General features: G+C 38.8%; 1 long non-coding RNA gene across 1 annotated transcript; it reads right to left on the bottom strand.

The window, feature by feature from the left end:
- Positions 1 to 674: 674 nt before the first annotated feature.
- Positions 675 to 12,375, bottom strand: LOC125150556 (uncharacterized). The gene is made up of 4 exons (XR_007146379.1): positions 12,290 to 12,375; positions 2,819 to 2,906; positions 1,338 to 1,388; positions 675 to 747 (listed from the first exon to the last, which is right to left on the bottom strand). It is a non-coding gene; the product is annotated as an uncharacterized LOC125150556 (long non-coding RNA).
- Positions 12,376 to 13,713: the final 1,338 nt, after the last annotated feature.

The raw sequence follows: 13,713 nt of genomic DNA, 5'->3' as shown, positions 1-13,713 counted from the left end.
GCTGGATTGATTTAAATCTCTCTGCAATTTATTTACGTCCTCAATTCGCAGTGGTGAAGGTATTGGATGTAGCAGGCTTGGAAGTGATAATTACTGTCTAAACAGGTTATGCTAGTTTGCACAGTTACTGCCAAAACATCTAAAGCTAGGTTCCATGGTTCAGTGTCCCTAAATTCCTATAAGGATGCCATGCCTCATCCAGCACCAGGAAATGATAAGGCCTCTTGAGCGTACTCAGAGTTGAAGAAAATTATGGAACCCATAGTTGTCTTCGATATTACCTACGTAAAACCAAGACTAAATTCTATTTCAGTTTGTTCCAGGTGATGATTTAACAATGAATTTTAGAGATGGCTTTAACTACATGCCTCAGTTTAGACATGGTTAATTCTTCTTTTAAAAATGTGTTTTATTTGAATATATAAATATTAAAGTTCTATTATATCAATTCAGCTAACATTCAAATATCGGTGGTACTATAATTTAATGATACTCAAGATAGCTTATATGATAATATAGTAATTAATGATCTCTTGGTCTATTGAACTTTCTGCTTGATTAGTATTTAGTAAGGAATGAGGAGGAGAGAGGAAAGATAGTTTTTCCATTTATATCTTGTTTAACAATATTTCTAATATATATTAGCACACATACCTGTTTTAGTACGTTGAGTAGGGTGACATAAATGAATCCTTCTTTGAAAACTCATGAATTTGATAATGCAGTCCTTCATTTTAGTTGCACACGCTGTAATTGAGGGTGTGAGCTGAAAATTCTTCTGATTTCAAAGTTAGCATGACATTCTTTTAAATTTGTTTTTCCTGATCTTCTGTTCAGGAATACCTAAGTACCCACACAGCAAGTTGGAACTGAACTTTCTTACCATCCCAAAGGCAAATCTCCAGTCCCTTAAGAGACCTAATGGAAGTGAGGTTGTGTCTGAGGGTCAAAATGTCCCCAAGTGGATGACCTTCAGGAGAGACCTATCTTTTAATTTATGTCATCGTTCTGTGTGGTGTTTTTTTCTTCTTTTTTTTGTCAGAGTGATACAATTCCAGGGGCCAAGAAGTAGTACTAGATAGTAGAAAACAATTATCTGACTATTCAGTGTTGTCTCTGCTTGTAATCCTTTGGAACCATGTTTGTAGATGGTTGGGGAAGATTCTATCTCCTTCACAGGTAATGTCAAGTCATATCATAGGTATGCCAGCTTTCATATTTTCCATTCATATCATTTTCATAAGTGCCAAATAGAGAAGACAATGCTTGTGTGTTTAAGTTCCAGTCACTGACATTAGGCTAATAATTGGTTGTTACTACAAAGGTTATGGACTTACCTGTCTGCATTTTCATTTCTTAGAAGTTTCTACACCTTTTTGTTCCTCGTTCTGAAATGGCCAGGGGAGAATAAAAATCACTTACAGATTTCCATTTTGGGAATCAATGGAATAAGTTAGCTAAAAAACCTATTTCCTGAGGTAATTTCATGTTTTTAATTTGAGAAAGACAGAGTGCAAGTGAGGGAGATGGGCTGAAGGAGAGAGAGAGAATCTCAAGCAGTCTCCACCCTCAGCACAGATGCAAGGCTCCATCTCACACCCGTGAGCTCATGACCTGAGTGGAAAGCAAGCGTCAAAAGCTCAACGAACTGAGCTACCCAGGCACCCCTGTTTTCCTTCTTAAGATTGGTCTTCTGATAGGAAAACTCATAAGGTAACCTCACCCTAAGATAGTCAACTTCACCTTAAAATGATCCACGTGGCCAAGATAGTCAACTCTGATGACTGTCCAGTACCTCCTTAAAGAGGAGGCTGAGCATATAGAAAATCAAACTGAACTAGTCACAAGATACCTGGCGACATCACAAATGTATTTGAAAAGATCCAACGTTGTTGTACAGAACTAGTCTGTGGCCTATGATCCTTCTCCCAACGTTTGTTCCCAAATCACCATCATTGCATCAAACAGCATAATCAGTTCCGTCCTTTCCTCCTCATCTAACTTGACATCCTTTATCAGAATTTGCTCGGAATTTATGACTCACAGAGAGCCAAATTAGGGCAAATGGAGAAATGAGTAAAAGAGAAAAGTTGCACACGGTAGGTATGTCCTAGGAAAATGGCACTGGCCACCATCCCCACTTGAGTAGGATTCACCAAAACTAGGAATTGGGATTTGAACCTTATAATAAAACAGATACACAAAAATCCATACTTTTATATAGTTCATAAGACTTCTAGCCAGAATGTTTCCAAAATGCCCATTTGAAAATGGGATTTCATAAAACTAAAACTAAACTCCAGTTTCAAACCTGAGTCAAACTTTACTGCCTTTGGTGGTGGAAATCAGTAATGCAGTAGAATTCCCCTTAACGATTCGGTGAGGACCTTTTATAATAAATATTTAGTTAGAGCATCTACCTCACAGATCCGTTCTGTGTAAATCTCTCCGAGTAAAGCATTCTCATTCATTCATTTAGCAAATTTCAGTTGCTCAACTGAATTCTATTTCTCTGATCACTGCATTTGAAGATCACTCAAGACCTGACAAAATTGTTTTATGATAATTAACAAACTAATTAGCTTCTCAAGACTACTCTGGAAATAATATACAGAGAAATTAAATAACGTTTCTCCTTTATTTGAGTTCAAATATCAGACAGCATATGATCCTTATTTTCAGAAAAAAAAAAATAACCCCAACATAGATATTTTAGTTTCTCTAAGAAAAATGAAGAAGAAAGCTACCCAGATGATCTCAGCTAGCAAATACCCTTTGCTTACTTATTTCTGCTGAAGACTGTTATTTGAATGATTACCTTTAGCCTTTGCTCATTGTCCAATTGCTTGAAGCACAAAGAAATGTAAAGAAGATGACCATATTCCAGCTCTCATTTTTGAATAAACCTCAATAATAGAAACAGAAAACAAAACCATGTCAACAGAATATCATCAGAACATCAAACAGTTTGTGAAGGTCTGAGTCTTGAAACCTCGATTCCTGAATTCAGAGCATTAGCTCATATCCCATGGTATGTCTGTAACATCAAGTACATGAAACATCAAGTACATGTTACATCTGTCTGTAACATCAAGTCTGTAACATCAAGTACATGAAACCAATGGACGAAAACTGGGTGAAGGAAAAAGTACTTTACAACTGGTTACTGTGGATTTCCAAAAATGACAATATTCATGTAAACATTAAGAAAGACATCGAATCCAAATATTACCTTACCCTTTGTGCTATTTTACTTTTCACGTAGTTCTGTGACTACAGAGTGATCAGTTGACTTCAATGTAACATTTATTAAAACATGAGAGGAAGGGTGTCCAAGATATTAGTATTTAAATCAATCCCCAAATTATTAGTTTTGCCTAGCACTCCTTAGGGAAGGAATCAGAGGAAGAAAATAAATTTAAATTAAAAACTATATATATAAAAAAGCAATTTATGGTTCATAGTCTTGTAGAGGGCAGATTAAGAGATGAAGAGCAAAGTGAGAAGACTGGTTTTAGAGAAAAAAAGTAGAGATAACTCTTCCTTTGCTCCAACAGGAAAGCTGACTAAAGAACATGGATATTTCAAAACATCAAGGAAAGAAAATAATGCATGATTAGCCTCAAATGCATCATTAATCCACTATTCTGTCAAATTCTATTTCTTCTGTCTTGCCAAAGAATAATCTCGACCATAACAGTCCTCCATACCAGAATAAATAAAAGTATTTATATTGCATTATTTACATTTCAACCAAAATAAATTTAAGTAATGCGGAGAAAAATAATTTTATAATTTAGAAAATAAGATTTATTAAATAGAAGAGTGAGACTAAGAAAACTGGCACTTCTTTGAACCAGTAAATATAGTATCTGGGCTTTTTAAGAACTGGCAACATCGAGATGGTTTCTTTTTTCCAACAAAAATATTTACAGAGCATTTCCAAGTTCATAACATTTAAATAACTCATTTCAGTTTTGAAACACTGCTTTCATTTTCATTCAGCTGTTTGGAGAAAACAATATCAGATGAAGTAAGTGATGCAAGTATCTCATACAAAGATTCATTCATTCATTCATTTCACTCCACAAATATTTAGTGACTTCCTTCCATGAGTTAGGCATTGTTTGAAGTATTGAGTATAAACAGCAATGGACAGAACCATTAAGATGCCTATCTCCTAGGTGTTACATCATAATGGGATGGGATGAAATATTATTCATAAATACCGTGCTAAATGATTGCATAAAATTAATATTAATATCATTCAGAGTCTGATGGGCTACCATAGATTTAATAGATTAATAAGGACTTCTTCTGGAAGTTTTTTTTTTCTTTAAGCTGAGACTCAAAGAACAAGAAGGAATTAATCATATGAAGATGGGAAAGAAAGGCATTTCTTTCTTTCTCTCTCTCTCTTTCTTTCTTTCTTTCTTTCTTTCTTTCTTTCTTTCTGTGTGTGAAGGGAATAGCTTTTACAAGGCTCTAAACTGGGAACGTGTATTGTATAATTGTGGTACAGTAGCTCAATTTGATTAGAGACCAAGGAGTGAGCCGGAGAAGAGTAAGTAATGAGGTGTTCAAGAAAGATAGGAGCCAGATAGAGTTGCCAGAATAGGAGGAAGTCAAGTCAATTAGAAAGCTATTGTCACGTCAGGCAAGGTAATGATAGCTTGAACTGCCATAATCCTAATGGAGATGGGGAGAAATGGATGTTTTGGATGAGATTTTGAACTTAAGGTCATTGGATCTACTAATGGAAGAGGAAATCAAGTATGCCTTCTATTTTTATGCATTTATGTATTTATTTTAAATTTTTTATTAAGTGACTGGATGCCTAATGACACCATTTACTGAAATGAGGAGGGCTCGGGCAGAAGATTTGTAGTGAAGACAATTATTCTCTTTTGGGATATTAAAATTTGTAATGCCCAGGAGAAATTCAAGTTTGGATGTCAGATACGTAGATAAACATCTGGCCTGGGGTTTCAGGTAGAAATCGGGTCTGGACATAAATTATACAAAATTACCTGAGAAGAATGTGAAGATTGAAAAAGGAAGGCATGTAAGCATAGAGTCTTCGAGCACCCCAATATTTCAAAGCTAAACTGGGCAGTATGAGGAAGCATGGGTGATTGAGACAGAGTGGCCAATGGCTAGGGAGAAAACCAGAAGGTTCTGTGTTACAAAAACTAAGAACAGTAAGAGTTTTCAAAGCTGAGATAGAATGAATTGAATTTATTTTCAGGTTATTTCAATATTCACGAGCTCTGTTTTATTAACTTTCTTCTCTCACCTTCACCTGAATACACCCTTGCTGTTCTTTAACTCCTGCTAATCTTTCTGTGCTTCAGCAACGAACAAACAAGCTGCCTTCACCAGCGCTTTTAGGGTGACATCTCTCCACCAGCCCCAAGTGTGCACATGGACAGTGCAAATAAGAAAAGGCAGCCTCTTTGTTTATTTCCTGACACACCATGTGAATGTTAGCATGAATTTTTTTAAAATGGTGGAGATGCATCCAGGTGGAGAGGGGAGATGTCACCCTAAATTCCCTGCTCCACCCATTTATCTCTTCAGACTTGGTCTATTTCTGACCCCAGAGAAAGATAACCCATGGGTCATAGGAGTCAGAATTCAGGTTGCAGGGGGTAAGAAGTAATGGGATCTCAGAGTAGAAGACATTTGCCTTTCTAGGGAGCACTGGAGTGTTGTTGGAGAATTGTGCTTATTCAGTCTCTTGGTTCCAATTAGGCTCCCTAGTGATATTTTATAGCAACCATAAGTAGGTAGTGCTGTGGGTTGAATTGCATCCCCTCAAAGTTCATATGTCTAAGTCCTAACCCCAACCCTTAAAATGTGACTGTACCAAGACACAAGGTCTTTAAAGAATTAACCTTAATTTAATTAAAGTTTTAATTAGCCTAAAGTGAGGTCACGAGGGTGGGCCCTAATCCAACACAACTGATGTTCTTTTAAGAAGAGGAAAGTTGGCTACAGAAAGGTCCAGAAAAAGACCACAGGAAGACCTTGGGAGAAGGTGGCCACCTACAAGCCCAGAAGGCAGGAGTCAGAAGACACAAACCCTGTCAGCGTTGATCTCAGACATCTGGCGCACCTGGCCTTCAGGACTGTGACGAATTACATTTCTGTCTTTTACACTGACAAATCTATGGTGCTTTGTTTTGGCAGCTGTAGCAGACGAATGCGGGAGAAAGTTTTCTACCTGCATGCAGTGTAGGTAAAGAATTACACAAGTTCGATCCCGAGTCTTAAAGACAGTTTCTTTGAATTCTCTTTCCACCTTTCCTGTTCCTCTTGATGTATAAGGATGAGAATCGAATGAAACAAGAACTAGGCTGTGTCACTTAGTTGAGTAGTCAGGCATGGCATCCACGGTCAGAAGCTCCATTGCCTTTCCTGCGATATGTCATATCTGGTTAAGTGTTCAGTGAAGCTGGTCTTTGTTATAGATTACACCAGACTGCTAGTATAGAAATATGGAAATGAAGTCAACCCATTTGCACTCTGGAGTCCAATCTAGAGCCCCAGTAACACGTAGAAAGAGTCCTTTTACCCAATGGTAATCATCTTTAAAGACAGATCAATATCAAGTTTCTTCCTTCAAAAAGTGCAACTATTCTCAGTTTCAACAATCAACTGTTCCCTCTTTATATTTCCAATATAGACCCTTTTTAAAGTCAGCACTTAAAAACAGAGTACTTTGACATTGTGAAAATGCATCATCTATATAACTTCATTTTTATTCACTTCACATATTTCAGTAAAACCTTTACATCTTGTCTGAAGTCCCAGAGTCTAGAACAGTGGTTCCCAGTAACAGAGATACTACCTCGAGGGAGAATTTTGGAACACGGAAGTGCTCTTTGGTGGTCACAATATTGTAGAGGGTTTCTGCACTTATTGAATGAACCACGCTAGGCACCGTGAATTGTGCATTTATAGTTGGACGTTGGTTTCTAATTATTGAGTCTAGAGTCCAAGTTAGTTTTACAATAAATTCAAAGAATTTTCTGTACACTTTTCAAATACTCTCACTTTTCCAGAAACACAACCCGTGTGAATTGGGAGAAAATTCCAGTTTGTCTTCTTCCCCAAGAACTTAACATCATACATCATTTCAGAAAATCATGCGACTCATGGGAACACCACTTATGGGACTAATAGATCTCTGACAGTAGGATCTCTGTCTTCACTACATGTGTAATTCACACAAACGTGGTGACTCTGAATATAGCTAAGGTTCTGCAAACTTCATAATGTTTTCAATCTCAGGGTGCTTGAGTATTAATGAATAGAATTGCCTATCATTTATTATAAATTACTTTTTTATAGTTTCCATTTACATTAGAGTGAAGGTGCTATATTGATATGGGGTCATTATTTTAGTGAGTTGTATTCTCTATATTCTCTTTCTTTCAGAAAGTATTAAAAAATTGTATGTTTAAAGCAGTGTTTTACCTACTTGGGTTGACTTGTTTCTGATCATGATGATATGGGGGTTTGCATTAAAACTTCAATCTTCTTGTAGGTATGTGCCTCCGAAACATTAGAACCAAAAATCAGACCTCTTGCTATTTAAATCTCTCAACTAGTTTTCAGTTAAGCTGATTGGAAAGGAAGAAAACGTTTATTAAAGGTCTGCAAAAATGGCTATTTTTATTCCTATGTGCAACCACTTCAAGAGTTTTTGAAGACTGGAAGGAAGGTCATTATTTCAGTGATGTGACTCTCAATATACTCTCATTAGCAAGCATATTTTTTCATTGTTTCAACCTTAGACCTAAAACTCAGCATAATTAGCGGTATCTATTTTGGTTGGTCAGAAGCTGGTTCATTACCTAGCTAAATTCCATGAAGTTAATAAGGTTTTTGATTCATTATTTAGCAGATACATATAGCACTTCCTAAATGCCAGGAACCATTCTAAAACTTTACCAATATTAGCTCATTTTAGTTTTACAACAACTACCTTATTATCCCCATTATACAGAAGAAACTGAGGAACCGACAGGTTAATTTGCTCAAGGTCAGTGATATCCAGTAAGTTGCAGAGCCTGGATGTACAACTCTAGGCAATTGGGCTCCAGAGGCTACGGGCTTGGCTGTACATTGCCTTCTGAAACTGCCATACAGCAAACGAGGAAAAGTTTGCATTAAAAAGTCTAACGGGCAAATGATTAGGATATATTGGTTTATCGTCTTAAGGGATCTTTAAGTTTCCACCTATGTTAAATAAATTGATCATCTTTTGTCAGGTATGGATAATTAATTGAAGACCACTTGCAAATAAAGATCAACTGAACTGTTTGTCATAAATGAAAAATCATATACAAGTGTTGACTGAAATTTCCCCGCCCTGAAAGAGGAGGAAATAAAAAACACAATAGGCAGTATTAATTAGACTTATGATAATTTGAGAAAGAATGAGGAGAGGGAGGGAGAGAAGAAAGAAGTGAGGGACGGAGAGAGAGAGAAAGAGTATTTCATTGTATAACACAGAGCTTTGTTCACAGGACTCTGATTTTCAAAACGTGCGTGTGATATTCTAATCTTTGAATCGATTAGAACATTATGTAACCATTTAAGAAAACGATCCAGAATCTGTGTCTTGGCTGTTTGTGAATGGAGGTTGTCATTGGGGCATTGCTAGGAGAAGCGAGTTACTTGCAGGTATCAGTTAATTCCAGTTATTGTGAGAGTATTCCGGGGAAGCAGCAATGATAGAAGGTGAATGACAAAAAATAAAATTTCTCCCAGCAATTTTTTCTCCCAGAAAAATTTCTCCCAGCAAACACTATGGTTTTTGTTGTTATTTATTTTGCTGTTCTTTCTAAGTTTTCTTTGTTTTCATTTTTAAAAATTTGTCAAACTTTCAGCATGTGCTTAGCCTGTTATCCTTTGTTGACTTCCAAATACCACCATTGGGTCATTATTTACGTTTTCATGTCATTTTTCTTTCCCTCTACGGTAATCCTTTTTGGGTATGACAGCCGCATAGTTTTGTTTGATTTATCTGAGAGCTTAGAATTTGGGGTCTGTGTCTCATAATTTTCCAATATTGTTATAGTACAGCTTGATATTTTTTGCTGCTTGTTTTCTTTTCAGCAATGGCCCTTTTACCTTTTTGCTTTTTACCTGAACAAAATTATCCTTTGTCCTAGACAGAAATAGTCACATGTCCTATCAATCAAGATAATATGAAGTCATATAGTAAGTCTACTTTCTTAGGCTAGTCAAAATAATATGTTTCACACATTTCTTACTGTTAAATCCAGATGAAGGTTTACACCAAAGAAATTGATCCCTGAAGAATAAACATCTATCTATATACGAGGAGATCTGGGTATTTAAGTAATGGAATGTTCTAGGGTCCTTCTATGATGACATTACGTTGTAGAGAATATGTTTATTTTTCAGTGCCTAGTCACCTAGTATTCTACTAGTTTAGTCATGGTTATCAGCTGAAAAAAGTCACAATATGTTTTTCAACCAAAACTTATACAAATAGGGAAAACAGGGCAGACAAAAATCAGAAGCTACAGGTGCCAATATATTAAAATGATGAATAATCATAAATCTGGATTGCAAGACGGCCAATTGTTTTAATTGATTGTATTTGACAATAGTCAACAATATGCTTTTTTAATACCCTGTTTTCTAAGCTCAACGATACCTAAAACCTGGGATTATTAGCCAAATGGTTCCCTACCAGCTGACTTTGACCTAGAGGACATCTGTACCCTGTTTATCTTAATAGGTTTAAATTCGTTCTTACATGAAAAACATCTATTCAATGTTCGTGAAATCATAATGTCACATCCACTCCAATACAAAGGCTCTACCCCAACTCTGCCCTATGATTCTAGCTGAATTTGAAAGACAATAAATAATATTTAAAATTCCTTAAGAAAGAATGTCACTCTCTTACAGATAGATTGGTTTAACCTAATTCCAATCTAATATAAATTCTTCATTTTAGGTCTGACAAATCAGTTTAGTTGTAATGCAAGCATCAATAATAGTATGTAGTTATACATTCCTAGTCACACGTAGGTATGCATAAATAAAACGTGTATATGTTTTATAGGCTTCTCATTTTAACATTGTATGAATATGCCCATTTAAACAAACACTCTATATAGCATGCCTTTAATTAATTTTTTTTTCAACGTTTATTTATTTTTGGGACAGAGAGAGACAGAGCATGAACGGGGGAGGGGCAGAGAGAGAGGGAGACACAGAATTGGAAACAGGCTCCAGGCTCTGAGCCATCAGCCCAGAGCCTGACGCGGGGCTCGAACTCACGGACCGAGAGATCGTGACCTGGCTGAAGTCGGTCGCTTAACCGACTGCGCCACCCAGGCGCCCCTATAGCGTGCCTTTAAAGTCATACCCTAATTCTCAATGGAAAACTTATAGGTCACATATAGAATTGACTTGTCTAATATCTTACTGCTGATTATGTCATTTCCAATATTGGCATTTACCAATTATACTGCAATTAACATTTTCGTGCCAACACTTTTGCACAAAGTTCAGCTTATTTGTTCACAAGTGGCTCAGCAAATGTGTTTATTCTCTGCTTCTTATTTTCCTGTGATCCATCTGCTATCCTTCCCTGTCATGTATGGTGCCCAGGGAGAGTCACAGTCATAAGCCTCACCACTTGGGACTCTGGCTTTCCGTTGGTTTTGTCCAATGGGAGGCACTGGTCCGGCAGGAGAAGAGAGAAATCAGGACATTTACCTCTGCCTCCTACTCACTGGACCCAGGTCTGGCAGGGACTGAGTTCCGTGGTGTATTCTCTTTCCCTTTTCCTTCATGGTTGGGTCTCTTCAGTGACGGACTTACCGTCTTTGTGACAGAGGTAGGAATGCCTCCCCCGTGCTGCTAGTCTCTAAATAAATGTTTTACCATGCTTTGGTTCTCGTCCCCCAGACCATGGCCCCGTAAGTAGTACGTTCATTTCTCTCTCTTCCTTTATACCCTTTGAGTGAGTCATCTATTTTCTGCCTGGACCTGCTAAAATAGGCAAAGGGCTGTAATAGTATTCTTTGCATATTTGATATATTGTCACTCTTTTTCACAACTCAAATGTACCACTAGCAATGTGTAAGAATTCAAATATCTCTATAACTTGTAACTCTGGATTTTATGTTTAACTGTTGTCAATACCATGGGCAAAACAGAAAATAATGCACAGTACCTTTTGGTTACTAAAGAGGACAAATGTGAAGAGTGCGTGTGTGTGTGTGTGTGTGTGTGTACATGCACACACATTTACAGATCAAGTAACTAGATAGTAAAGTGTCTAAAAAGCACTAGCTATAGGCTAGCGTTCACATTTCAGCTCAAGCACAAACTAGCGATGCGGATTGAGGCAAGACCCAGCCCTTCTTGTTTTGAAACATCTCTAAGCCTTTGTGAAAATTACATGTGACATAGAGATAACAATAATATTCGAAGTGAAGTGTTCGGATGAGACGTCTCCAGTCCCTTTCAACCTTGTGCCTGTGATCTTACATCTCCAGCAGTAACGCCAGGACAGAAAGAAACCCTGGAGAGTTTCAGCATGCGTGACGGACAAAGGAAACTCTACCTCATGTGTCGAGTCACTGAGGCATTGGTATGGCATTATTTTTCGTTTTGTTTTCTTCGAAGAACGGCAAATATTATATATTTTCTTATAAGGCCAAATGGAGCCAACTTAGAATTTTGCTACGCTCAAAGTCCAATTCTGTCCATCAAAAGCAGGCACGCTAATAAGAGAAATGGATTCCCACATCCCTAGCAATTTGCATTTACTTATCCACTGCTTTTTCGGACCTCTTTGCTAGCAAATTTTGTTTTGTTGCCCTGACTCTGTCCGCCCTGACTTTGTCCAGAAAGGGCTAGAAAATGCTCCCTGAAATTATCTACCTCACGTAATAGAAGACAATAGGTGGCATTATGTCTCTTAGCAGAGGGAGCTTCAGAGGAGTTTAAAAAGGCTGGGGGTCTCGAGGCGCAGAGAGAAAATGGAATATTTCTGGGAAGATGAGAAGCAGGAACCTCCGAAGTAGCTCATTTGTACTGGAGGTAATGGCGTGAGAGAAAGGTAATGCCAGAGACTTTGAGAGGTTCAATGAAGTGGAAAAGGTGGATAGAGGGCGGACGATATTTTCTGCAAACGTCTAAAATTTCCAATGTAAGGACTGAGGCTGGCGAGAACGTACAGCGTGTCACGTACTTGCTTTGCATACGGGGTGTGGTGTCAGGGACTCACCTTCCACAGGTCTTGTGCTGTAAGTTGTTGGGTGATGGATTTGCCCCGCTTGCTCTGTCCACCCTCCAAGAGCGGAGCGCGGCTTGTGAGACATCTGTGCGGGGTTAGGAGGGCAGCTGGAAGCCGTTGGACAGAATGGAACCAACAGGCTCGTGCCCAGATGCAACTCGCAAGCGGAGTGCGATCCGGGCTCTGCTGACATGCTGAGCCACCAGCTCTGAGGAAGAAAGAGAAGAGTCTTCGGTGAGATGATTTGGAGAGATTAATGAAAACATGGGTGGATACGAAATTCACCGGCGATAGTTTTCTGCCTTACTGGCAAGAAAAATAAGGCGCTGAGACATCATCACACGTTTCAGTAGCACAGGTGGATGCTTTAAAACAGACCTAGGCTTCTGTGTTTAGGAAACTTAATTTTTAAATGTTTTTTTTTTTTTTTTCTGACACTCAGGCGATCGGCCCTTACAACAAACTGTTATTGAAACAACAAAAGCCCCCCAACCCCTCCTAAGTAAAAAGCGCAAGGGGCCTCCAGCAGAAGCCTCAGACGAGCAGGTGAGCGGAAGAGGAGGGCAGACGGCGGGCCCTGTGCTCCTTGGCAGCCGGCCCGCTTGGCCAGAGTTGGCCGGGGATCCATGACCCTTTGGCTCTCGTGGGAGAGCGTAAAGTTCTGTCAGCTCATCCATTCGGATAATTAGCAAAAGATATTATTTCCCTGCTCCATCTGCTTGCATTTTGGCTAATCATTGGCACACTGAATAATGTTCCCGAGTCCTTCAGCTCTCCGTCACCACAACCGAGCGCATCTCTGGGGAAAGACCTGGGGAACAGAGACCACTGAGACTCCTCAGCCCTCTTGTGTGAGGACGACCATGAACCCTGAGGCCAGCCTCCAGTCTAGAGACCAGTCAGGGCTCACCGGTCAAGGAGTCTAAGGAGGCCGGGATGGCAGGGACATTGCATTCTGCTAATCCAGAGCCTACCCCCCTTAGCCACAGACAAATGGCTGTGCAAACGGAGGGCTTAGTGACCCTGACGCTGAGAAAAGGGAAAGGGCAAAACTATTGACTCAATCAGAGACTGAGTGTAAGAAATGGCTTCATCATGGTGGCTTGGAAATGTACTGTGGTTTCCCACATCCCGTAGCAGCCCTCTGGTGGATATTCGCTTGTGGATTTCTCCAGACAAGGACCTTGGCTCCTCCTTCACTCTGCATGGGAACTCGTGCAGCGCACCGCACAATGGCACAATTAGGTCCAGTTGGCCGGCTGACTGAAAGCACTTCAAAGCAGAAGGGCTTTGAATAGAAGCAGAAAGGACCTACTTCTGCATTTTGAAATGAGCGTTAAATCATCTTTTCAACTCTAAAGCTCTTCTCATATATATATATTTTTTTCACTTGAACTTGGGAGCTAAATCTCAAC

Source organism: Prionailurus viverrinus, chromosome A2 (genome assembly GCF_022837055.1).
Source record: "Prionailurus viverrinus isolate Anna chromosome A2, UM_Priviv_1.0, whole genome shotgun sequence".
Taxonomy (NCBI): Eukaryota; Metazoa; Chordata; class Mammalia; order Carnivora; family Felidae; genus Prionailurus; species Prionailurus viverrinus.
The sequence above is the reverse complement of the archived record's forward strand: the minus strand, read 5'-3'. Positions and strand labels throughout refer to the sequence as shown.